Source organism: Heterocephalus glaber, unplaced genomic scaffold (genome assembly GCF_053883595.1).
Source record: "Heterocephalus glaber isolate CG9 unplaced genomic scaffold, H.glaber_assembly_v1.0 deba00000122, whole genome shotgun sequence".
Lineage (NCBI taxonomy): Eukaryota > Metazoa > Chordata > Mammalia > Rodentia > Bathyergidae > Heterocephalus > Heterocephalus glaber.
This window is the reverse complement of record NW_028258138.1, coordinates 50341740-50368347: the sequence shown is the minus strand read 5'-3', so window position 1 is coordinate 50368347 and position 26608 is coordinate 50341740. Positions and strand designations below refer to the sequence as shown.

At 36.3% G+C, this 26608-nt stretch overlaps 1 protein-coding gene and 1 pseudogene across 1 annotated transcript in view; both read left to right on the top strand.

Moving 5' to 3' along the window:
• Positions 1 to 26608, top strand: part of Impg2 (interphotoreceptor matrix proteoglycan 2) — a 240980-nt gene that overhangs the window by 177221 nt on the left and 37151 nt on the right. The gene's annotated exons all lie outside the window — the stretch shown is intronic.
• On the top strand, positions 5916 to 8402 carry LOC147830425 (proteasome subunit alpha type-5-like; annotated as a pseudogene).

Below are 26608 nucleotides of genomic sequence, written 5' to 3'. Positions count from 1 at the left end.
GGCCTGGTAGGAGAGTAAGGGTGGAAAGGGGATTTGCTGGGTGCTGAGCCCTCAAGAGGGCACTCGGGAGCTGCAGTGCCTACTCCAAAAGCTGTGGAGGAATCTGCCCGCCCAGATAGAGCTACTGCCGCGGGCTCAGATCCATGAGGAGGTGCGGCAGTGCCCCCGTTGCAAACGTGGCACCCTTTCAACTGAAGGAAAAGTGTCTGTGTTGCCTCTGTCTCGGTGCCTGTAGCCCTCACGTCCTCCTGCCCTCACCGACCCGGTGTCCATGTCCCGACTGCAGCTTTCGGTGCAGATACTTCCATCTCCTGATAGGAACTCACATGGGCAGTCTCCAGTGGGCAGACGGACCCTCTGCACTCTTCCTCATCCATCTGCAGGTGGACACTCATTTCCTCCAGGGTAGGGAAGATGACTCGCTGGGAATGACAAGACTTTGACCTCCTATCAAGCAACCAGAGAATTTCCTCATGAACAGCTCTAAAACAGAAAAGGGCTATGCATGCAAGTACAGTCACACTGGCTGGGTTCTACCATATGCTGTACCAGTCCTAAGCAGGTGACTTTAGCAAACAAAAGGGGCAGAGAAGGTGAATTGGTCCCAGCACCTGGAAGGAAGCTCCCCTGCTGCCATCCCAAGCTCCTAGGGCAGAGAAGGTGAGCCACATGAGCGCCAGAAGCACCCCCCCCCCCACACCGTGGAAATGAGAAGACACGTAAACAAGTCTCAGAAACAGACTTCTGGATCACTTACAGCAACCCCAAAAGGAAATGAGATGGAACAATCTGATACTCAACCACCTGGACTCTCTGAACTGGCAACAAAAGAGGATCTGGGAAAAATGAAATCAGAAATAATTACTCAGATAACAGTAAAGATTTTGCTCATGGTGCAAGACATGATTAATAAATCTAGAGAGGACGCAGATAAAAAAAATAGAGGATTTGAGGAACATGATGGAATCCCAAGATAGGAAACAAATGGAATCCATAAAACAGATCCAAACAGATTTCCGGGAGATTAAAAACTCCATTGAAAGTCTGCACAGCAGAATGAACCAATGTGAGGATAGAATTTCAGATGTAGAAGAAAAGATTGCAATTAGTGACCAGGAAAAGAAAAATTGCTTTAAAATTGTAAAGGAACATGAGAAATCAATCCAGCAGCTGCTAGACGATGCAAAGAAGAATAACATAAGACTGACTAGAGTCAATGAAGAAAGAGGAGAGAGTGCAGATGACATAAAAATCTGTTCACAGAAGTGATGGCAGAAAACTTCCCAAGGAGGGGAAAAGAACTTGACATACAGATAAATGAGGCATATAGGACTCCAAAGAGCCTTGATCAAAAAAAATCTACACATAGGCATATAATAGTTAGGATTCCAGAAATCCAACAGAAGAATAAAATTCTACAAGCAGTGAGAGAAAAGAAACAAATCACATACAAAGGAAAGCCCATCAGAATCACAGCAGACTTCTCAATGCAAACCCTCAAGGCAAGAAGAGCTTGGAGTGATGTATTTCAAGCCCTAAAGGAGAAGAGCCTCCAACCCAGGTTGATGTACCCTGCAAAACTATCTTTTAAAATTGATGGAGAAATAAGATACTTTCATGATAAAGAGCGCCTCAGGAACTTCATGAATACCAAACCAACACTCCAAAAAAATTTAGACAATACCCTAGGAAAAGACAATGAGGATCACAACCCCAGGAAACCCAGCAGAATGAATCCATTGGGAGTGACAAATTAATTGCAAAGGTGGAGAATCCAACAAAAAGAAAAGGTCATGACAAGGCTTTTAAAACTTTTGACTTCATCTCCCTAATGAGTGTATAATTCAATCTTGTTATTGTACTGATTAGTATTTTTCTGATTCTAGAGTTGCACACATTTCCTTGTGCTGTACTGGCTATTTATCATCTTCTTATGTCTACTTTTTAATTGGGTTGTCTATTAATGAGCTGTAAGAATTCTTTATATATTGTGCTCATAGGTTATATGCATTGTAAATATGGTTTGTTTAAGGTTTACTTTTCATTTTAATGATGTCATTTAAATTTCTAAATTTTGATGGAATCTCATTTATCAATTTTTTTCTTTTATACATCATGTCTTTTGTATCCTAGGTAGTTCTTGCCTACCCTGAATTCCTAAACATTTTCCCTTATAATTTCTTCTTAAAGTTTTATACTTTTAGGCTTTCTTATTTAGGTTCATAGATCCCTTCAAGTTATTTTCATGTATGGAAAAAAAGGGTTGAAGTTGTTGAAGTTAATTTTTTATATACAGATACCAGGTGTTCTAGTGCCATTTGCTGAAAACACTATCTCTTCCTCGGCTCTTGAATTGAGTTTATATTCTATAAAATGCTAATGTTAAATAATCTTTCAAAACTCAGTGGACCATATATGTGTGGTTCTATTTCTAGATTCTCTGTTTTATTCAAATGATCTATATGTCTTTCCTTACACCAACATTGCCTTGATTACTGTAGCTTTAGAAGAAGTCTTAAAATTAGGTACTAAACGTCTTCCACACTGTTTTTGTTTTTGTTTTTGTTTTTAACTTTTCTAGGTCCTTTGTACTCCTACATAACTTTTAAATTTCAATATCCTATTCTTCATTTATAGCAAGTATACACAGACCTGAATTTTTATATATACTTTGTGTTTTCTAATCCTGCTAAATTCAAATACAAGTTCTAGGGGCTTCTACAGATTTCTTAGTATTTTCTCTGTAGATGATCATTTCATCTACATACAAAGATTTTGCTTCTGCCATGCCAGTCCTATCCTAGTTGTGTCATTTTATTGCCAGACTATTTTGGTGGAGCCTAGGTTTCAAAGTTTAATGGACAGATAAAGAGTAAGCAAATCTGCCCTTGCTCCCCACCTTAGAGAGAAAGCATTGTGTCTTCTCCATTCATATAAGGCATTCTCACTGGAAGTATGGAGCACATGTCTTTAATCTGTTGAGAAGGTTCTGTTCTACTTCCGGTCTCCTAATAGCTTTTACCACGAACAGCTATAGAATTTAGTCCAATAATTTTTCTCCAACTAGTGCCAGGATCATATGGCTTTTTCCTTTCCTCTGTTAAAATGATGACTTTTGGGAGTGGATCTTCCAATGCTGAACCAACACTGCCATCCCTATAACAAAACCACTTTCTACATACTGCCAGATCTGACTTCTAATAGTTTTTTCTGTTAAACAAATTTCTATCTATGTTCATACTTTTTTCTTCTATTATCTTTATCTAGTTTTAGGATTAGCACAATGTTGAGTTCCTAAAATGAGGAGAGAAGTGTCCCTTCTTTTTTCTGCTTTAATTGTTTGATATAATTTATCAGTTAAAATGTTTATGAGCCTGCTGTTGTCATATAGATAGGTTTTCAAGCTAGGAATATACTTTCTTTAATAGGTGCTATTAAAATTTTATATTTCCTCGAGAGTTAGTTTCATTAATTTGTCTTCCAAGTTACTTCTTAGAAGTTGTCAAATTTATTTCAAAACAGATTTTTGAAATACACTTTCTATATCCTTTAAAATTCTGTAAAATCTGTGGTAATGTCTCCTAGATCTTGATATTGTAATTTTAAAAATGTATAATTGATATTGTGTAACAGGAAGTAAAGGTCTAAGGAGCAGGGGAAGTGGGAGGGGTAGGGGAAAGGAAAAAAGGGAAAAGAAAAAATATGAGAAAAGGAAAAAAATGGAAACAAAGTCTTTGCAAATAGGGAGGGGTGGAGGGGGTGAAGGGAGGGCAGGGGAAGGGGTAAAAAAAGGAAAAAAAAGAAACCTCTATTTTCATGGTTTCTAACTGCAATCCTGTCTTCTATATCTGATATTCTATCTTCAGACTCCTTTAATCTGCTGTGGATACTTTCAATGGAGTTTTTGATCTCCTGAATATCTGTTTGAATCTGTTTCATGGATTCCATTTCTTTCTTATGCTGGGTATTCATGGCTTCCAGCAAGTTTCTGAGCTCATCTATTTTTTCATCTGTTTCTGTTCTAGATCCTGTAATCATGTCTTTCACTCTGCTCACCATCTCTGTAGATATCTGGGAGATTATTTCTGCTTTGAATTTTTCTAGATCCTCATTCATCTGTTTTGTTACTTCCTGTGCTATCAGTTCAGGGTATCCAGGTGGTTGGTTATGGGACTTTTCCATCTCATTTTAAATTTTTTACATTAAGACATACAAGAAAAATGTTGTCCAAAATAGATACACAGAAAGAGAAGTGTATTTTGATAGTCTTTTAAAATAATTGTGGCTAACCTTTAATATAACATGAAAATTTAACAAGTTGTAGTTTCTAAAGGTTGGTTGCAATATAGAATATGAAACTATAGCATGAACTTTTCATACTCTATTACTTTAAAACCCATTGGCCTATCTTACAAGTTTTACTTGCACATAATTGTGAAACATCACACAGCAGTCATCAGAAAAATGTTGAGACATTTCATTATTTAATGTGGACACATTTCATTATTCAATGTCTAAAAAAATCACTTGATATTAATTTTTAAAGATCAGGAAGCTATCTATTTTATTGTGGTGACACAAATTTTCCAAAATTTTAATTTTCACTTGAAGAGTTGAATTTATCTTTGATAACAAAAATTACTAAAGAGAAATGTAAATGTATTTCCACACAAAGACATGTTCATAGCAGCATTATTCATGATAGCTTCAAATTGGAACCAACTCAAATGTCTGTAAACTGCAAAATAGATAAACAAAATGTTATATATCCATACAGTGGGTGTGATAGTTAATTAATTGTGTCCACTAGAGTAAGAAATACAGAACCAAATTGACTCAGCACAGTCCTGGATGTGGAAGACCTACCCTAGGGAGGATTGTCACCAGAATGATATATAGGGGAATGAAGAAGGTAGGATGCGGCTTTTATTTCCTCAGAGGAGATCTAGTCTTTGCCTTCACCTTGAACTTCGTCTTCAGCCTTCCACTGTAGACCCTTTGGCTTCCTGAAAGGGACTCTCATGGGACAGTACAGTGAGCTTCAGGCCTTTGACTGGATTATTCAGCTCTCCATTAATGGTCCTCAATCTTGATTTAATTCACACAGCTAAAGGTGATAGATTAATAACTACCACAAAATGTCATTTTCAAAGATGTACTTGATGCAGTGGTGTTGCTGATTGTATCACTTGGGCTAAGGTGTTGGTATTGATCTAGTCAATGAACCTTCCTAGTATAAGGAGAATGAGATAGCCTTAGAGTCATTAGAGATTCAAAACTTAAAGACCAGCTATATCTGGAAGACACCTCTGAGAAGCAATCATTCCATAAGAGTTCTAATTACAAGCAACAAAGATATCTACAATAAGCAATTTCAAACTATCAACCCAGGAGTTAAACCAAGGACAGTACCAAAAACAAAAATAAGAAGACATTTAAGCAAGGCACAAACTCAGACTTCCATCCCACCAAGGGTACATCCTGGGGGAAATGAGATGGAAAAGTCCCCATAACCAACCACCTGGATACCCTGAACTGATAGCACAGGAAGTAACAAAACAGATGAATGAGGATCTAGAAAAATTCAAAGCAGAAATAATCTCCCAGATATCTACAGAGATGGTGAGCAGAGTGAAAGACATGATTACAGGATCTAGAACAGAAACAGATGAAAAAAATAGATGAGCTCAGAAACCTGCTGGAAGCCATGAATACCCAGTATAAGAAAGAAATGGAAACCCTGATCACCCAGCATAAGAAAGAAATGGAATCCATGAAACAGATTCAAACAGATACAATGTAGAATAAGATGAGAATACAGTTATCACGTAGTAAGTCAGACATTAAGGAAATTTTTAAATGAAAAACTTTAGCATTATTCTCTATGAGTTTAGAAATATAGCTATTTTCTTATATAAAAAATGATTCTATATTGTGGTTATGAGGTTGAGTTGGGTGTGAGTGGAGTCATGATGATTCTCAGAATCCTCATGTAGCTGCAGTTGCCTACTCCTGTCTTGGTCAGGGTTTTCACCAGATATGAGTAGTATAATCAGCATGTGAACACTTTATCTCCTACAGGAAGATAACTTCAAGTGAATCTGACAATGAGGCTATAAGGATTTGCTTTAAAGCCACTGAGATTCAGACATCAGAAATGTGTATACCTAGTTGTGGAGAAAAAAATTACCTCCCCTCTTATGCAGCCCAGCAGCATTGAGGAAATTCTATAGAGTGATGCTCATCTAGGATGTGTCATGAGTGAGCCAGTGGCTGATCCTGAGATTCTATTTGCTAAAGCAAAATAGAGACACAGTTCTACAGTAAGACAATGACAGTGAAGAATATGACCTCATCTATTTTCAACCTGGCTCTACAGTTTGAAGAAGATGCAGACTCTGGTGAAATACCTCCTTCCTTTGGGGTCGCCCTGTTATTTGGGAAAATTGATGGGAAAGGATCTCAGCTCTTCTATATGGACCATCTGGGACCTTTATTCAGTGTGATATTCCAGCAATAGACTGCTTCAGAGGGTGCCCAGAGTTCCTTGCCAGTTTACCCTAAGTCTAAAATACACACACATACACACACACACACACACACACACACACACACACACACACAATCAAGTCTTCACTATCATCCTCAAACAAGTAATAGAAGAGAAATTGAATGCAATTGACATAAGGTACTCCCAGAGCACTTGTCCAGAATTTCAACATGTTCACAGAGGAAAAACTTGCAGAAGTTAGCAAGGATATTTAAAGAAATCCGATCCTTAGAACTTCTTGGAAACAATTTCAGTTCTCATAATTGCCCTTAAATTTTATATTCCTTACATTTTATTTTATTTTTTTCCTCTGGAAAAAGCCCGTGTGTGTGTGTGTATGTGTGTGTGTGTGTTTGTGTTGAGTGTAGACAACAGCAATTCTGAAATAAAGAAAAACTTTTTTTCTTTTTTTTAGTACATTTGCTGTACATGATGATTACATTCACCATAAGGAATTTGTACTTGTACAGAATATTTCCTAATTTTTTCCTGTTCCCCTCCCCTCCTTTCAACCCTTCTTTCTTTCCCCATTTACAAAACTTTGTTTCCATCTTTTTCCTTCCATTCTCCTTTTTTAATCTCTTTTCCCTTCCTTCTCTTCCACCTTACCTTTCCTTTGTTCCCCTTCTTATTTGAACAAGTTCTTCCTACTTCCAAATATTTATCCTCCATTCTCCATATTTACTCTTTGAGTTTCTCACACAAGAGAAACTGCAATATTTAAATTTCTATGTCTGTTCTACACTGAATTGACAATTCTATTCAGTAGAGTAGGTAGATATAAGGTCAGCACTCAAAAAACAATAGACTTCTTATACACAAATAGCAGACTCACTGAGAGAGAAATTAGGGAAACAATTCCTTTTACAATAGCATCCAAAAAAGGAAATATCTAGGAATCAATCTAACAAAGGAAGCAAAAGATCTCTACAATGAAAACTACAGCACTCTAAAAAAGGAGATCAAGGAGGATATAAGAAAATGGAAAGACATCCCTTGTTCCTGGGTAGGAAGAACTAATATAGTGAAAATGGCCATATTTCCAAAACTACTATATAGATTTAATGCAATGCCAATTGGAATTTCAACAATATACTTCAAAGCAAAAGCAATTCTAGGCAACAGAGACATGGCTGGGGGTATCACAATCCCCAACTTGAAACTATACTAGAAAGCTACTGTGATAAAATCAGCATGGTACTGCCAAAGAAACAGACCTGAGGATCAGTGGAATAGATTAGAAGATGCAGAAACAACTGCAGACATACTCAGCCACCTCATCTTTGACAAAGGAGCCAACCACCATCATTGGAGGAAAGATAGCCTATTTAATAAATGGTCTTGGAAAAAATGGATTTCAACCAGCCAAAGATTAAAACTACACTGATACCTATCACCATGCACTAAACTAAGATCGAAGTGGCTTAAAGATATAAATATTAAGACAGAAACACTAAACTTGCTGGAAGATAAGTTAGGTAGAACTCTTGAAGACACTGGCATAGGAAAAGACTTCATGAACAAAACCTCAGCAGCACAGGAACTAGCAGAAAGAATCAACAACTGGCATCTCATCTTATTAAAAAGCTTGTGCACTGAAAGAGAAACCACCAACAGAGCTAAGAGACAACCTACAATATGGGAAAAATTTTTAGCAGCTGTACCTCAGACAAAGGACTACTATCTAGAATATATAAAGAATTGAAAAACATCAGACCCCCAAATTCAAAGACCCAATTTGAAAATGGGCATCTGAAATGAACAGACATTTCTCAGACAAAGAAGTAAAAGCAGCAAACAAATATATGAAAAAATGTTCACCATCACTCGTCATTCTAGAGATGCAGATGAAAACAACACTGAGATTCCACCTCACCCCAGAAAGAATGGCTGCTAGCATGAAATCAACCAATAACAAATGCTGGCGGGGCTGTGGGGAAAGAGGAACCCTGCTCCACTGCTGGTGGGAGTGTAGACTGGTGCAAGCACTGTGGAAATCAGTATGGAGATACCTCAAAGAACTAGGACTGGAAGTCCCATTTGACCCAGCTATTCCCCTGCTGGGGATCTTCCCCAAAGAATTAAAAGAATCATACCACAGTAATACATGTGCACCCATGTTCACAGCAGCACAGTTTGTAATAGCTAAAGCTTGGAAACAGCCCAAGTGCCCATCAACTGGAAACTGGATAAAGAAAATGTGTTTTTTTTTAATAAAATGGAGTACTACTCAGCCATAAAGAATGAAAAGCTAGAGTCATTTATAGCTAAATGAATGCATACTGAGGCCATACTCTTAAGTGAAATAAATAGGACACGCATGTGTAAATGCCAAATAGTTTCTCTAGTGTGAGAAACTGAATGTGTAAATAAGAATTAAAATGATTAAAATGAATAATTGATAATTTGAAATAGGAAGAAAAGGTCCAAAGTAGTAGGGGTGGTGGGAGAGGACAGGGAAAGGAAAGGAGGGAAAGGAAAAATTATGAGAAAAGAAAAAAATGGAAATGAAATCTATGTAAATAGGGAAGGATGGAGGGGGTGAAGGGTGCACAGGTAATGGGGAAAAAAATAAGAACCAAGATATATCATGTACAGGTATAAACACCCAATGACAAATGTAAATGAATTGTATACCTAAAATGTGCCAATAAAAGAACTAAAAAAAAAAGATCTAATAATCTAATATCATATATTGGATTATATTTTCAACCGTGCCATTTAAAGTTTTAGTGGCAGCTAAAAAAGTCAACCTGAATGCAGAATAGTGATACTAGGGGTTGATGGGATGGACTTAATCTGTACATGTATGAACATGCTGAAATATCACACTGAACATCATTATTATGTATAATTAATATATTAAAAATAATATTAGATGAATACAATTGTTAAATAACTGCAAACCAAAAAAATTTAATTCCATTATAATCATTAACTTAGAAGTCTTTCAGAGAAAGAGGGAGCAGCCTGAGAGTGAGAAGCAGGATAGGGGAGGGAGATTCAGACCCATAAATTCCTTGTGCCTCACCTGCTTTCCTCATACCTTACCTGACTTCCTTGTACCTCATCTCAGTGCTGAAAGTCTGAGCGGAGACCATCATTCTTTTCTGTGAGACTCCAAGGTGACTTCACTGTATCATCACAGTGTGTTATGGATACCACCTCTTTTAGAATCCTCTAGAGTGATTGTTAAATATGCAGGTTACATCATTCTGATACAGATTCCTGGCTCTTCCCTCCAGGCCCATTGAAAAGAGACTCGTATACTGGAGTGAAGGAGTTTCATTCATTAATAAATATCATTGGTGATTTTGATCCATACTCAGATTTGAGAACAGTCTTGAGCTTGAGCTCTTTGTGGCTCAAGTTCCCTATCCATGGAAAAGTTGTGCCTTAATAGATGCTGTCTGGACACCTGTAAGCCTTAAAATTATAATTTCAATTATTTCTTAATGATGTACTCTCAACCAGTAGTTATGTGGTCATACTTTTACCCTCAACCAAGAAACCAGCTTCTTTATTCTTTTTTTTTTTGATACCGGGGATTGAACTCGGGTCCTTGTGCTTGCGCAGCAGGCGGTGAAACCACTGAGCTAAATCCTCTGCCCCTTTATTCTTTATTGTAAAATTAAATGCATGGATACATAGTGGAGAATCTGAATCAATGGAAATCACATTTATTTTTATAACAATTTCCTGCTATTTAGAAATGGAAATATTCCCTATCTTGTTCTGGCCAAAATATTTGGTGATGAATTAATTTGAGTTGCAAAGTGTAAGATGGAATAAACAGAACCCACAAACATGCAAAAAAGTTGTCTGTTGGCAAGAAACTTCAGACCTCCATGGAACTGCCCAAGTGAACTTAGAACAGAAAGCACAAGGGGAGCTGCCAACTACAGATCAGGGACTGTATGAATGCAGTTAAAGGAAACTGGAACCCACTAGGTGTTTTACTTCAGTGTATGGAATTGCTCTTTTCTTATTAACATCACCAGATTACAGCTAGGTCTTCCTTGGCATATAATGGCAAGGTAGACCTCACTCTCACAGAATGATCCATTTTCCTGAAGCAAATTCCTGTGCTGCCAGAAGCAAGGGACAGTTTCCAGATGACTGCTGTTCCTTCCTCTCCAAAGCCCAGTGCCCCTCATGTGATGACCATATGTCCTAGATTTTCTAGTCTGGACCTAATTTCATAGAATTTTATTCTTTTCAATAAAACAAATAAATATCCAACTAAGTCTAACATAATTGATCCTGTCTTATGAGACTATAATTATATATTTCATAAATCACAAATAAAAGTCTCCCTTGTATTAACCTTTACAAATTTTGGACCCGAAATCATGGTCATGTAAAAAGTCAGGTGAAAGACAGACATATATAATAGTGCTAACAAATAATGAACAAATCAAATGAGGATGGCTGTATAGCCTTAAAATTATATGTTTCAATTATTTCTTAATGATATACCCTCAGCCAATAGTAGAGGCCAGTTCCATCTGCTAAAGATAGTATAAATTTGTATAAGTATGTCTACAGATGCTTGCTTCAAAAGTGTTATTTTTAGGTGCTCTGTCTTGGATTTTTAACCTTTGAAACTGTGAGCTAAATAAATTTTCTTTTAAAATAAAGTATCTGGCCTCTGGTATTTTGATTTAGCAGCACAAACTAGACTAAGACGTAGTTCTTCTTCATGCTCTTAGAACTATTGTATATTTCTACCTTTTGCTGAATTTTTTAGATGACCATGATGTATGAACCAAAAATTATAATGTCTATCAGATCAAAATCCAATAAAGGATGTATTTTTCTGACTGGCACATTTATTTGAAATGTCTTATAAGTGGGGATGAGTTATGTCAGATTTAGTTATCAATTTAATGAATCACTCTTTCTTTTTGCCCAGGTATTGGACAAAGGGCCCATGTGGGTTTCTGTTGAGGTGATTTATGGCTATCCACTTGGCCTCTGTAGGCCCCGGGGCTCTGCCTAATGATTCCATGCCACATTTGGGAATAAGAATATCTGTGAGTTCTTAGTTCCTTCTATTGCAATTGTTCTCTCTCTGGTATCTAACCAAGTGGCTCTGCTAGAAATAAGAAATCATTTCCTCTTCTCTTTGTTTTTCTTTTCAAAAGCTGAAAAAAAAATCCTTATACCTAATAAGCAGAGGAAGAATTCTCCCTCCAAATCTTTGGCCAAGACATTGTGTCTACATTTCTAATCTTCTCCCGCATTCTGGAACACAAAACTTATAGAGGTACACACTTTAATTCTGATTTCTGCCCAGCCTAAGAAAGGTTCCCTTAAGATGGCCAACTGGCTGGACAGTGGGAACACAGTAAGTATAGCATAGCTTAATATTCCAGATATAATAGACTACCTAGCTACTTAAGTGAGTCATTGCTTGATATCTTAAAATTCCTTTTGAGTAAGTTTTTTTTCTCCCTCTCAACACATATACTCTGGAAACTAAGAACAAATCTGCCATTCTAATGAATCTCCTTGCAAATAGACTATTCGCTGCTGGCTGATATAAAACCTTCCAAGAACACTTTCCTGTTTTGGTTAATTTTTCAGAACTAAAAATTTAAAGAAAAATAATATTGTAAAGCATTATTGGTTGATTTTTGTCCCCCCAAAATATATTTTGAAGTCCTAATCTCCAGAACTTCAGAATGTGACATTATTTGAAAATAGGGTTACTGGAGATATAATTAGATAAGGTAATATGGAAATAGGGTGGACTCAATCCAATACGACTAGTGTTCATATTAGAATGTGGCCAATATAAAGATGGGATTAGAGTGATGTATTTGTAAACCAAACAACACAAAAGATTGTTGTCAAGCCACATTAAATTAAGAAGATGCAAAAATGACTCCCTCTACAAATTTTAGAGGTATCATGGCTCCACTGACACTTCAATTTTGAGCTTCTAGCCTCCAGATAAATTTCTGTTGTTTTGAGCTGCCCATTTAGTGGTAGTTTGTTATGGGAGCCTAGAATACAAAAAAAATATAGAAACCATTGATTTAAAATATACCTTAGATACTTTTGTTTTAAAAATAATTGAAGTTGAGGCTGGGGGTGTAGCTCAGTCATAGAACATGTGCTTAGCATGTTTGAGGCCTTCGGTTTAATCTCTAGTACCAAGAAAAAGAAAAGAATAGAGTAGAAAATAAAATGAAATGAAATTGAAATATAACATATGGTAGTAAAATATAGAGTTAAAAACACAAATAAGGTACATTAATCAATTTTTATATATGCACTTCAATTCTGTTTTCCATATACTTATATATTTGTCATCTAGATCAATAGATAAAATATCTCCAGACCTACAGAAGGTTTCCTTGGGCTGATTCACAGTCAGTACCACCTTCCTCAAACCTATGAACATTGTAATTTGCTACTATGAAATAATCACTATGAATAATACTATGGATAACCACTATTCTGATTTCTATCATTCTTCATTAATTCTTATCCTTGAAGCTTACATAAATGGAACCATAACTATATGTTCATCAGTCTCTGGCTTTTCCCACTAAATATTCCTATGAGTCACTTTCCTCATTATTGGGACAAAATATCCAACATTTGAAACTTAAAGGAGGCGGGGTTTATTTTGGCTCATAGTTTTTAGAGTTTTCAGTTCATAGTTGGTTGGCTCCAAGGCAGAAAAGGCGTGGCAGGGAGGTACCACAAAGGAAAGCTGCTCATATCATTGCAGTCAGAAAGCAGAGAGTAAAGGGAGGAGCCCGGGAGGGAGATGCACGCTTCCAGGTCATACCCCCAGTGACATGCATCTAAGTAGGCCTTACTTCCTAACAGCACACTCAGCTGCTTTTCTGATTAGTGAGTGAATCCACTGATGAATATAGCAACCCCATAATACAATCACCTTGCAAAAGTCCCATCTCTAAATGCATGAGATATCTAAACCATAACATCTGTATCTGCAGTTCATTGATTTTAGATTTACAAATGATATTGTTTTTCATACTGCTTTGAAAAAATTAGCTCCTTTTTTGTTTCACTTTGTAAATGCTCCAATTTTTTTTTGGTACTCGGGATTGAATTTGGGACCTTGGGCTTGTGAGGCAAGCAGTGGAACAACTGAGCTAAACCCCCACTCTGTAAATTCTACTATGAAATAATTTAATTTTTTTAAAAATTACTTTTTTAGTACATGTTTTAATACCTAATGTTTACATTCCTTCTGGGAAATTGGTACATGTTCATAAAAATTTTAATTTTGTGATACAATTTTTATGAAGAAGAAGGAGCAGGAAGAGCAGGGGGGAAAGGAGAAGGAGAGAAGAGGCAGGAAGAGGAAGAAGAGGGAAAAGAAGAAGAAGGAGAAGAAGAAGGAGAAGGAGGAGGAGACAGAGACAGCAGAGAGGAGGTTTAGTTAAATAAAGTGCATTCATTACAAAATTTGCTGTAATCTGACCTCAGATTTAGTCTATTTCTAGTTAAGGTCAGCAATGAAAATTTTTTTTTACCGGTACATGTGTGTAGTACACAATATTTACATTTCTTATGTGGAGTTGATACATGTACATAACACATCTTAATTCCTTTTTCAACCACTTTCCCTTCTCTCCCTCTATCTCTTGATCTCTTTCCCACTTGAGAAAGTTTTGTCTCCCTACTTCCTATTTTTTTTTGCTTTTTTTTTATAATTTGATTTTCTATAAAAGAAATCATGTGATATTTAAGCTTGTGTGTTTGATTTATTTCATTAACAGTATGGTGTCAAGATGCCTCCATTTTCCTACAAATCACTCAAGTTTATCTTTCTTTAACTTGAACAGTAGAGTACTCCATTGTGTAAATACCACATTTCCTTTATCCATTCATCTGTTGATAGACATATAGGATGCTTCCAAGATTTAGCTATATGAATTGTGTTGCCATAAACATAGGTATGTATGTTTTATTGTAATATGATGTGTTTAACTCTTTCAGGTAGCTACCTAGAAGGAGAATAGCTGGGTCAAATGGAATTTCTAGTTTTAGTTTTTTGAGGAATCTCTGTACTGATTTCAATAATTATTTTACTAGTTTATATTCCCACCAACAGTGTAGAAGGGTTCCTTTTTTCCTCCACCTCACAAGCATTTGTTATTATTTGATTTCTTAAGGACAATCATTCTTTCCGAAGTTGAAATCTAAGTATTGTTTTCCATGGCTAACAATGTTGAACATTTTTTTCATGTACTTATTGGTTATTTTTACTTATTTTGAGAAGTATCTATTCATTTCAGTTGCCCATTTGTTTTGATTGAGTCTTTATTTTGGGGGGTCTAATTTTTTTGGAGTTTTTATATATTCTAGATATTAGTCCTTTTCCTTTGCTGTGCAGAAATTTGAATCTGATATTATTCTGTTTGTTGATTCTTGGTACTATTTATTGTGTCAATTGATTCTGTTAAGAAAGACCTTGTATAAGCCTATGTCTTCAAGAGTTTTAGCTATTTTATCATCCAGGAGATTAAATGTTTCTGTTTTAACATTTAGATCTTTGATCCATTTTGGTTTTAGTGTAGTACATGGTGAGATACATGGATCTATACTGTATGTGAATAGCCAGGAATGGGTGACAGTACTGTTAATGACCCCAAGACAATACAGTTACTGGAATCTCAAGAACACCAATTAATATCAACAGCTTTGTGACATTGACTATCATAATAAAATCAGGATAAATTATAACATCATATACAAACTGAATATTGACAAACCCTTCAGACTAATAAAATACCGCTGTTGTCCATAGAAAAGAGATCCATAATTATAGTATGAACACTAAGACAAAACAAATGTTGAACTATTATTGACCTACAGTAAATATCTACTAAACGAAACAACTTTATCTCTACTAACAATAGCACAGTATTCAACAGCAATAGTGTAAAGTTAAGTATAGCTAGAAATTCATAAAGCTTAGTAGTTATATAGTAAAGATGGAGGGGGTGGGGAACTAGATTATGAAAAAAGCAAAATTTGAAAAATTAATTGATGGGATATGAAAAGGAGGAGAGAAAGGAAGATAGGCAGTCCTACTGAGGAGTAAAAGGAAATTAAGTGATAGAGAACAGTTGCTGGAAAGAAAGAAGAAAAGAAAAAAGATAAAGAGCAAAAACAGGAGGTTAAAAAAAGATAAGATGAAAGAGAAAAAGTTGGGAGGGAAAAATTAAAGAATCTAAAAGAAGAGAAAGAAAAATTCCCAACCTCACAAAAGCCCTGATGAAGAAAAAATAAAAATAATAAAAAATAGTAAAATCAAAAGAAAACTGAGTCAAGGAAAAAGTTTCTATGTTTTTGAATGAGTGGTTTCTTTCCAAGATTTTCATTCTTGAGATCTATCCAGTCACAATTTTCTCCAGCTGGCTTGTGGGCTTTGGGCTTTTAAAAAATTAAGTTTATTGGTACATTTTAGGTATACAATACAGTTACATTCATCACTGGGATCTTGTACCTTTACATGATGCATCTTGGCTCTTATTTTTTCCCCAATCCCCTGCCCTCCACCCTCTCCACCCTTCCCTATTTACAAAGGCTTTGTTTCCATTTTTTCCTTTTCTCATATTTTTTCTTTTCCTTTCTTTCCTTTCCCTTACCCCTCCCACTTCTCCTACTCCTTTAGATCTTTTCTTCCTATTTTACATGATCAATTATACATTTTGATCCTTATTTACACTTTAAGTTTTCCACACCAGAGAGATTATTCGGTATTTACACCTGTGTCTATTTATTTCACTTAAATGTATGGCCTTAATGTGCATCCATTTAGCTATAAATGTCTCTAGTTTCTCATTATTTATGGCTCCCGTAGTACTCCCTTTTATAAAAAAAAAAAAACACATCTTCTTTATTGAGTCTCGTCGATGGGCAATTGGGCTGTTTCCAAGTTTTAGCTATTACAAACTGTGCCACTATAAACATGGGTGTACATATATTGCTGTGGTATGATTCTTTTAATTCTTTTGGGAAGATACCCAGCAGAGGAAGAGGTGGGTCAAATGGGACCTCTCATCCTAGTTTTTTGATGTATTTCCAATTTTTTACCAGCTGTCCCTCAGACAAAGGTCTACTATCTAGACTATCTAAAGAACTTAAAAAAATCAGACCTCCCAAATATAAAGACCCAATTCAAAAATGGCCATGTGAAATGAACAGACATTTCTCAGACAAAAAAATAAAAGTAGCAAATAAACGTTTGAAAAAATGTTCAACATCACTGGTCATTCGAGAGACGCAGATGAAAGCCACACTGAGATTCCACCTCACTCCAGTAAGAATGGCTGTTCTCAAGAAATCAACCAATAACAAATGCTGGCGGAGGTGTGGAGAGAAAGGAACCCTTCTCCATTGTTGGTGGGAGTGCAGAGTGGTGAAACCACTGTGGAAATCAATATGGGCTTTGGGTTTTTAAGGTGCCCTCCTTGCAACAGAGGCCCCTCTGTTCATTCACCCCAGACTGTGGTTATAGTTCAAGGCAAGGTATGTCCTTGCTACAGTTGGTAGATGGGAAATGCAATCAGCCCTCCGGTCTCCTCTGACTTAGGCCATGGGGTAGGGATTCAAGTGGATTGTTGGACTTAGAGTTGTTGGTCATGGAGTCTGGTTGCTCCCTCTTCTCCCTGGGCATTGTACTTAACTAGGGTCAGGTTGGCTAGTTAGTCCTTGCCTCTGTTGACATGTGCTAAAAGGGAAGCAAAATGTAGAGCAGGCTTGCAGTTGGTGGATGGTATTGTCTTTGTGTGTGTGTGCATTTGTGTGTGTGAGGGGGGTGTGCTCTGCAATGTCCAGTGTGGGCCTGATTGCCTGTAGAGGGGGAGAGAGACTTCATTCTGTGCAGGCCTGTTTGCTCACATTGGGGGAGGGGCACTGCTCATCTGGTGTGGGCCTCCTTGTTCCTGTTCAGGCAGAATCACTGCCTGTCCAGAGAGGGCCTGTTTGCTCATGTCTGGGGAGGGTCCAAAAATGAAAAATTTAACAGTACTTAAAAATTACCTATGTGTTTTATAATGTGAAAATGTTGCATATATGTTTTTTATTGGTCAAGTTGTTACTAACAATAAATGAAGGATAATTTAACTTTCATAAAAGTATTATGTAAATACAGAATAAATCTAGGAGGTTAAATGCTAACATAGTAATTAATAGTGGTTACTTCTAAATGATAGGATTATGGGTGATATAAATTTTCTTCTTTGTGCTTTTGGCTCCTCAAATTTTTGATTTGAAATGAAGAAAAAAATATATGAAATAACTACCTGTTTTAAAGGCAATGTTTCCTTTGCAACAGATGATTTGATCTGAAAGCATAACAGCTTTGAGTCATTAAGTCATTCCATTACAGCATCCAAGATAATTTGTTACACAACCCATTTCTATAGTATATTACTTCATACAAGCAAAATATTAACTTTCCTTTTTGTTGATTACATTTTTAATGTTTCCAGAACAATTCTACTTTTTAATTATAAGAAAAAAATTTATCCCTTGCTATCTATCTGTAGGAGATTTATTCCATGATCCCTGAGGATACCCAATCCACTATGACCAAATTTCTTTATATAAAGTGATGTAGTATTTCCATACAACGTACACATATCCTTCCATATACTTTAACTCATCTCTACATTACTTATAATACCTTACAAAATGTAAATGTAGTATAAATAGTTTTACTATGTATTATTTAGGGAATAGTGCCAAGAAAAAAGTTTCTCCATATTCAGTATAAACAGAACCATTATAGACCTAACTACACTTTTGATTTGTGGTTGGGTGAAATCACAAGAAATGTGGAAACTGAGGATATAGAGAGCTAACAGTATATTCAACTTTATAAAAATGTACTTTCTAGGTTAGCATCACAAACAAAATAAAAAGACCCAAAAATTCTAGTGTACTAGATAAACTTCATGAGCAAATCCTATTTTTTATTTTAAGATGTTGTATAGAACAGGGTGGGAAGATCAATCTGGGTGGCCTACCTGTTTTGTCTTCTTCTGAAAGAAGTAGCTGTCTTCACCTTGGACATGGTGAATGATTACACTTAGATTTATTTCAGGCAGAGTGGGTTGAAGGGGTAATGTATTGGAAAGGTGATGCTATGCTTTGAATATTTATTTCCCATTAAAGTTCATATGTTGACACCTAATCATCCATGCAGTTAATATTGAAAGGTGAGTTCTTGGGAGGTGACAGGGTCATGAGACTGGAGCTTCTATGAATGCAATTAGTGCCCTTATAAAAGAGGCCTGAGAGAGCTAGTTTGATTCTTTCATCATGTGAGCATACATAGAAGGCACCGTCTTTGAGGACCAGGCTATCACCAGACTCTGAATCTGCTGATGCCTTAGTCTTGGACTTGTATTTTCCAGAGCTGTGAGCACTCTCTTTCCATTGTTTATAAATTACCCACGCTAAGGTATTTTGTTGAAGTCACCCAAATGAGCTAAGATGGGGATATTCCTGGCTTTTCAATTTTCTTTTTTAAAATTTTATTTTATTGGTACATTTTAGGTATACATTATAATGACATTCATTATTGGAAATTTGCACCTTTACATAATTTCTCTTGGTTCTTATTTTTTCCCCATTCCACTTCCCTCCCTTCAATCCATCCATCCCTCCCTATTTACAAAGACTATGTTTCCATTTTTTCATTTTCTCATATTAATTCCATTCCCTTCTTTCTTTTTCCCTACCCCTCCTATTTCCCGTTCCCCTTTTCCCCTTTTCTTCCGATTTCATATTATCCTTATTTACACTTTCAGTTTCTCACACTAGAGAAACTATTCGGTATTTACACATGTGTGTCCTATTTATTTCAATTAAGAGTATGGCCTCAATGTTCATCCATTTAGCTATAAATGTCTATAGTTTTTATGGATGAGTAGTACACCATTTTATTAAAAAACACATCTTCTTTATCCAGTCTCCAGTTGATGTGCACTTGGCTTGTTTCCAAGTTTTAGCTATTACAAACTGTGCTGCTAGGAAAATGGGTGCACATATATCACTGTGATATGATTCTTTAAATTCTTTGGGAAAGATATCCAGCAGGGGAATAGCTGGATCAAATGGGACTTCAGGCCCTAGTTCTTTGCGGTATCTCCATACTGATTTCTACAGTGGTTGCACCAGTCTACAGTCCCACCAGCAGTGGAGCAAGGTTCCTCTTTCTCCACAGCCCTGCTAGCATTTGTTATTGGTTGATTTCATGGTAGCAGCCATTCTTTCTGTGGTGAGGTGGAATCTCAGCATTGTTTTCATTTGCATCTCTCAAATGACCAGTGATGTTAAACATTTTTTCATACGTTTATTTGCTACTTCTATCTCTTTGTCTGATAAATGTCTGTTCATTTCAGATGCCCATTTTTGGATTGGGTCTTTCAATTTGAGAGGTCTGATTTTTAAAAATTCTTTATTGATTCTAGATAGTAGACCTTTGCTTGAGGAACAGCAGGTGAAGATTTTTTCCCACATTGTGGGTTGTCTCTATACTTGGTGCTTTCTCTTGCTGTGCAGAAGCTCTTTAGTAAGAAGAGATCCCACTTGTTGATTGTTTGTGCTAGTTCATGGGCAACTGAGGTTTTGTTCCTAAAATCTTTTCCTACACCGATGTCTTCAAGGGTTCTACCTAACCTCTGTTCCAACTGGCTCAGAGTTTCTATTTTAATATTTAGATCTTTAATCCATTTTGATTTTAGTTTAGTGCATGGTGAGAGATACAGGTCTAGTTTTAATCTTTGGCAAGTTGAAGCCCAAGTTTTCCAGCACCATTTATTGAAGAGGCTATCTTTCCTCCAGTGAGGGTGTTTGGCTCCTTCATCAAAGATGAGATGGCTGAGTGTGTCTGGCATTGTTTCTGCATCTTCTAATCTGTTCCACTGGTCCTCAAGTCTGTTTCTTTGCCAGTACCATGCTGTTTTTATCACAGTAGCTTTGTAATATAGTTGCAGGTTGGGGATTGTGATACCCCCTGCCATGTCTCTGTTACCTAGTATTGCTTTTGGTATTCTGGGTCTCTTCTTGTTCCAAATGAATTTTGGGATTGTTTTCTCAAGGTCCATGAAGTATGCTGCTGGGATCTCAATTGGAATTGCATTAAATCTATATAGTAGTTTTGGAAGTATGGCCATTTTCACTCTATTAATCCTTCCTACCCAGGAGCAGGGGATGTCTGTCCATTTTCTGATATCATCTTCAATCTCTCTTTTCAGAGTGCCATAGTTTTCAGAGAAGAGGTCTTTGATTTCTTTCATTAGGTTGATTCCTAGGTATTTCAGTTTTTTGGATGCTATTGTGAAAGGAATTATTTGCCCTATTTCTCTCTCGGTGAGTCTGTCATTTGTGTAGAGGAAAGCTTTTGATTTTTGTGTGTTGACCTTGTACTCAACTACTTTATTGAATTAGGTTATTAAGTCTAGAAGACTTTTGGTGGAGTTCTTGGAGTCTTCTATGTAGGATATCATGTCATCTGCAAATAATGACAATTTGACTTCTTCATTTCCTGTCTTTATTCCTTTTATCTCTTTCTCTTGTCTAATTGCTGTGGCTAATGTTTCCAAAACTATAGTGAACAGGAGTGGTGATAGTGGACATCCTTGTCTTGTTCCTGATTTTAGTGTGAAGGATTTCAGTTTTTGACCATTTAGTGTGATACTGGGTGTTGGTTTTTCATATGTGGCTTTTATCAGATTGAGGTAGAGATCATCTATTCCAATTTTTTGTAGGGTTTTTATCATAAATGCATTTTGGATTTTGTCAAATGCTTTTTCTGCATCTATTGAGATGATCATATAGTTTTTGTCCTTGGCTCTATTGATGTAGTGTATTACATGTATTGATTGGCATATGTTGAACCATCCCTGCTTCCCTGGAATAAATCCGACTTGGTCAGGGTATATGATCTTCTTGATGATCTTCTGCATTCTATTTGCTAGTATCTTATTAAGGATTTTTTCCATCTGTGTTCATTAGTGAGGTTGGCTTATAGTTGTCTTTTTCAGTTGGGTCTTTTTCTGCTTTGGAGATCAAGGTGATGGTTGCTTCCAGGAATGAATTTGGGAGTATTGCTTCCCTTTCAATTTCATTGAAGATTTTAAACAGTAGTGGCAGTAGTTCCTCTCTAAATGTCTTTAGAATTCAGCAGTGAAGCCATCAGGACCCAGGCTCTTCTTAGTTGGTAAGTTTTTAATTACACTTTCAATTTCCTTGGTTGGTATTGGGTTGTTTAGAATTTTTAGGCTTTCTTTGTTCAACTTTGGTAATTCATACTTATTTGGAATCTGTCCATTTCTTCTGTGTTTTCCATCTTATTGTCATAGAGGTTCTTGAAGTAGGTATTTGTGATCCTCTGGACTTCTGCTGGGTCTGTTGTAATTTCACCCTTTTCATTCCTAATTGCATGGATTTGGGCCTTTTCTTTCCTTTTTCTGATGAGGTTGGCTAAGGGTTTGTTGGTTTTGTTAATTCCTTCAAAGAACCAACTCTTGGCTTCATTGATTTTTTGTATCATTCTCTTAGTCTCCATTGCTTTGATATCTGCTCTGATCTTTATAATTTCCTCCATTATATGAGCTTTGGGTTTGTCTTGCTCTTCTTTATCTAGAAGCTTGAGGTTCAGCCTCAGGTTGTTTAATTGGGCTCACTCTGTTTTCCTTACATGAGCATTCACTGCTATCAATTTCACTCTTAGGACAGCTTTCATTGTGTCTCACAGATTCTGATATGTTGTACTGTCATTGTCATTTAATTGTAGGAACTGTCTGATTTCTTTTTTAATTTCCTCTGTGACCCATTAGTTATTCAGAAGTGTGTTGTTCAATTTCGATATGTTTATGAAATTCTTGTGGTTTCTTTTGCTATTGATCTCCAATTTCATTGCACTACATTCTGATAATATACAGGGGATAACTTCAATTCCTTTGCACTTACTTGAACATGTTCTATGAATTAATATATGGTCTATTTTGGAGAATGACTCATGTGTAGCTGACAAGAATTTGTGTTCTGATTTTGTGTGGTGGAACACTCTGTAAACATCTGTTAAGTTCATTTTTTCAAGACTTTCATTGAGTTCTAGTATTTCGTTGCTTGTTTTTTGTCTAGTTGATCTATCTATTTCTGAAAGTGGTGTATTGAGGTCCCCCACTACTATTGTATTAGTGCTTATATGATTTTTCATGTCTGTTAGTATTTGTTTTATAAAGTTGGGCACAGTAGTGTTTGGTGCATATATATATATTTATAATTGTCATCTCTTCCTCTTGGATTGTTCCCTGTACAAACATGTAGTGTCCTTCTTCTTCTCTCTTAATCAGTGTTGATTTGAAATCCACTTGACCTGCAAAGAGGATAGCTACTGCTGTCTTATATCAGGTGCCTGTCACATGGAGTATTGTTTTCCACCCTTTATCTTTCAGTGTATGAGTTTCTTTTTGAATTAAGTGTGTTTCTTGTATGCAGCATATTGTTGGATCTTGCTTCTAGACTCATTCTGCCAGTCTATTTCTTTTGATTGGTGAGTTGAGACCATTAATATTGATGGTTATAACTGATACATATTGATTTATCATTGTCATGACTTTTTCTTCTTGTTGGATTCTCTCCCTTTGCTTTTAATTTCTTTTTGTGTCCTATCGATTCATTCTGATGGGCTTCCTGGGGTTGTGATCCTCATTGTCTTTTCCTAGGATATTGCCTAAAATTCTTTTGAGTGCTGGTTTGATACTCATGAAGTTCCTAAGGTCCTCTTTGTCACGAAAGTATCTTATTTCTCCATCAAATTTGAAAGATCTTTTTGCAGGGTACATCAATCTGGGTTGGAGGCTGTTTTCCTTTAGGGCTTGGAATACATCACTCCAAGCTCTTCTTGCCTTGATGGTTTGCGTTGAGACGTCTCCTGTGATTCTAATGGGCTTTCCTTTGTGTGTTATGTGTTTCTTTTCTCTAACTGCTTGTAGAAGTTTGTTCTTCTGCTGGGTTTCTGGAATCTTAAAAATTAGATGCCATGTGTAAATTTTTTTTTTGATCAAAGCTAGTTGGAGTCCTATATGCCTCGCTTATTTGTATGTCAAGTTGTTTTCCCCTGCTTATGAAGTTTTCTTCCATTACTTCTGTGAACAGTTTTTTATGTCATCTGCACTCTCTCCTGTTTCTTCATTAACTCTGATCAGTTTTATGTTATTCTTCTTTGCATCATCTAGCAGCTGCTGAATTGATTTCTCATGGTCCCTTATAATTTTAAAGCAATTTTTCTTTTCCTTGTCACTAATTGCAACCTTATCTTCTATATTTGAAATTCTGTCCTCACATTGACTCATTATGCTTTGTAGACTTCCAATGGAGTTTTCAATCTCCTGCATATCTGTTTGCATCTGTTTTATGGATGTCATTTGTTTCCTATGTTGGGATTCCATCATGTTCCTCAGCTCCTGTCTAGATATATTAATCATGTCTTGCACTATGGGCACAATGTCTGCTGTTATCTGAGAAATTATTTCTGATTTCATTTTTTCCAGATCCTCTTTTGTTTCTGATTCAGGGAGTCCAGGTGGTTAAGTATCAGTGTTTTCCATCTCATTTCCCTTTGAGGTTGCTGTAGGTTATCTGGAAGTCTGATTTTGAGGCTTGTTTACATTTCTTCTCATTTTGATGGGGGCAGGGGTTGTGTGTTGCTGGTGTTTGTGCAGCTCACCTCCTCTGTTCTGTGAGGGGTGACATGTTGACCTGGAATCCTCCTCCCTGTGCTGAGACCAGTGGCACCTGGCTTTTCAATTTTCAAACCATAATTTCAGATTAGGATTGAGCATAAAAGAATTGAGATCAGTGGGCCCTTGTGGACACATAGGATTCTCAGGGAGAAGTTTTGGGTGTGAGGAATGAATGAACAATGGACCCTGAAGGCTAATATGAAAAGTTGGGCTATGCAGTTTTATTTTGTCTTCTTCAATGTTTATTTTTCTGTGTGTATTTTGTCCCTTAGAGATAAAAGCAGATTTCTCATTTGGTGAGACTTTTTTCAATATATGGGATTTGCTATAATCCTATGAAATTTATGAGTTTTGTTTTCATCTGTCCTCAAATTTAGTGTATTTTCATTTAAGGTGAACAATTTTTGGAATTTTGCAACAGAATAAAAGCATTCTTAATTTTTCTCTTGTGTCCATCACATTCATCTCTTAAGAGCTCTCTCTCTCTCTCTCTCTCTCTCTCTCTCTCTCTCTCTCTCTCTCTCTCCATCCACACACACTTATACCAGAAAGCCAATCCTATAGAGACACTAATGATACATATTTGCTATAACCGTATCTGGGAAATTTTATTTATGACTCCCTTCATATTTAATTAAACTAACAAAGCAACAACCCTCACGTCTCCACATTCCCAATCTGTCTACAGCTATTGTGATCTTATTTTCCTCATCTCAGTAGATGTGTTGATTCTCATCCATTTTTTTATGAGGGGGAAACTGGAGCATGAAACACAGACACAGGGCTATACTACAATGAGATGCTACAATGAGATGCCTGATGACTAACACATATGCATTTCTACTCTGCAGAATTCTCAAGAATTATGATGTAGTCACCACCTCAGATGTGCATGATCATGAGTTCAGGAATGGCTGCCCAGTGGCTTGATGACTGCCAAGTTTTTTCTGTTGGCATCAGGTCCATTGCCTAAACAGATGGCTATTTGTGCCTTGGGGACTCAGTCTTAGAGGTGCTTCATCTGTAACCCTGCTCTTATGAGTGTTACTAGCATGAAACTTCTACTTGTTATTGTATTCTCCATGGGATTTAGTTATTTAGAATTCAGACAAGAGACTTGGCTTTTGTCTGCTGTCTTTTTTTTTTTCTTGTGAGTTCCATTTTTATGTTTTTACCATTGATGTCTGCTTTAGTAATCTTATCTCTTCTTTTTCCAATGAGAGTGGCCAAATTTGTGGTCATATTCATGATGCAGTGTTGCCAGAAATAGAAAATAAAAAATACAGTACACCCTCTTAAAGTTGAATTCCATATAAATGATAACTTTTTAGTATATCTCATGTAATATTTGAGGCATATGTACACTATAGGATTATCATTGTTTATCTGAAATTCAACTTTAACTTGCATTCAGCATTTAATCTGGAAACTTCATTTTCATCTGACCTTTTGCCTTTGGAACCTGCCCCTACTGAATTAACACTTTCTTAAAGAAAAACTTAGGAGACGATCAAGCCCAATCAATTACTTTCTCCTTTTTGTTATTATAAGTTGTAGGTGTGGAAAGTTAAAACTACTGATGGAATTGTGTCTGTCTTTGTGGAATTTGTTAACCTCTGGGGTTTTGGGTTTGATTTATTTTAATAGCTCAGTTTTAAAGTTTATTAATTTGTAAAAAAAATTTTTTTCTGATCATTTCCTCCATTTGACATCAGTGGAAGTTTCAAACATCACGAAACTGATTTGGTTGTAAATGGAGAAATGGTACCAAAACAAAATGAAACAAAAACCCAAAAGCCACACATGAAACCCTAAATAAACCCTCAAATTTGGTGTCGGGGGTTTACATATCACAAGAACAGTCAACTCAGCCCCCATGCAATGTGACTCCTTGTGAACTGCTGGATCCACACCAACGATAAAGGAGACCACCACCAGCACCATTTGTTAACACAGTGAGTGTGACACTAGGTAACAGTACATGGTTCACAGGGTCCCAAGATGGCCCTGCATAATCCCCGTGAAGACTTAAGCCAAACATTAGCAGTTTATAAAAATACTATGTTGCTACAAAAGTATAAATTAATGCTACTAGTATTTTTTTTTTGCTTAAATTCTTCTATTGGTACATTTTAGGTATACAATATGTTAGAAAAATATTCATCCATAACTATAGAAAACTCTGGCCTAAAAAGATATTTTTTTGTAAATTTTTTTTCATTAACATTATTGGTACATTTTAGGTATACAATATAATGACATTCATCATTGGGATCTTGTACCTTTACGTGATGTATCTTGG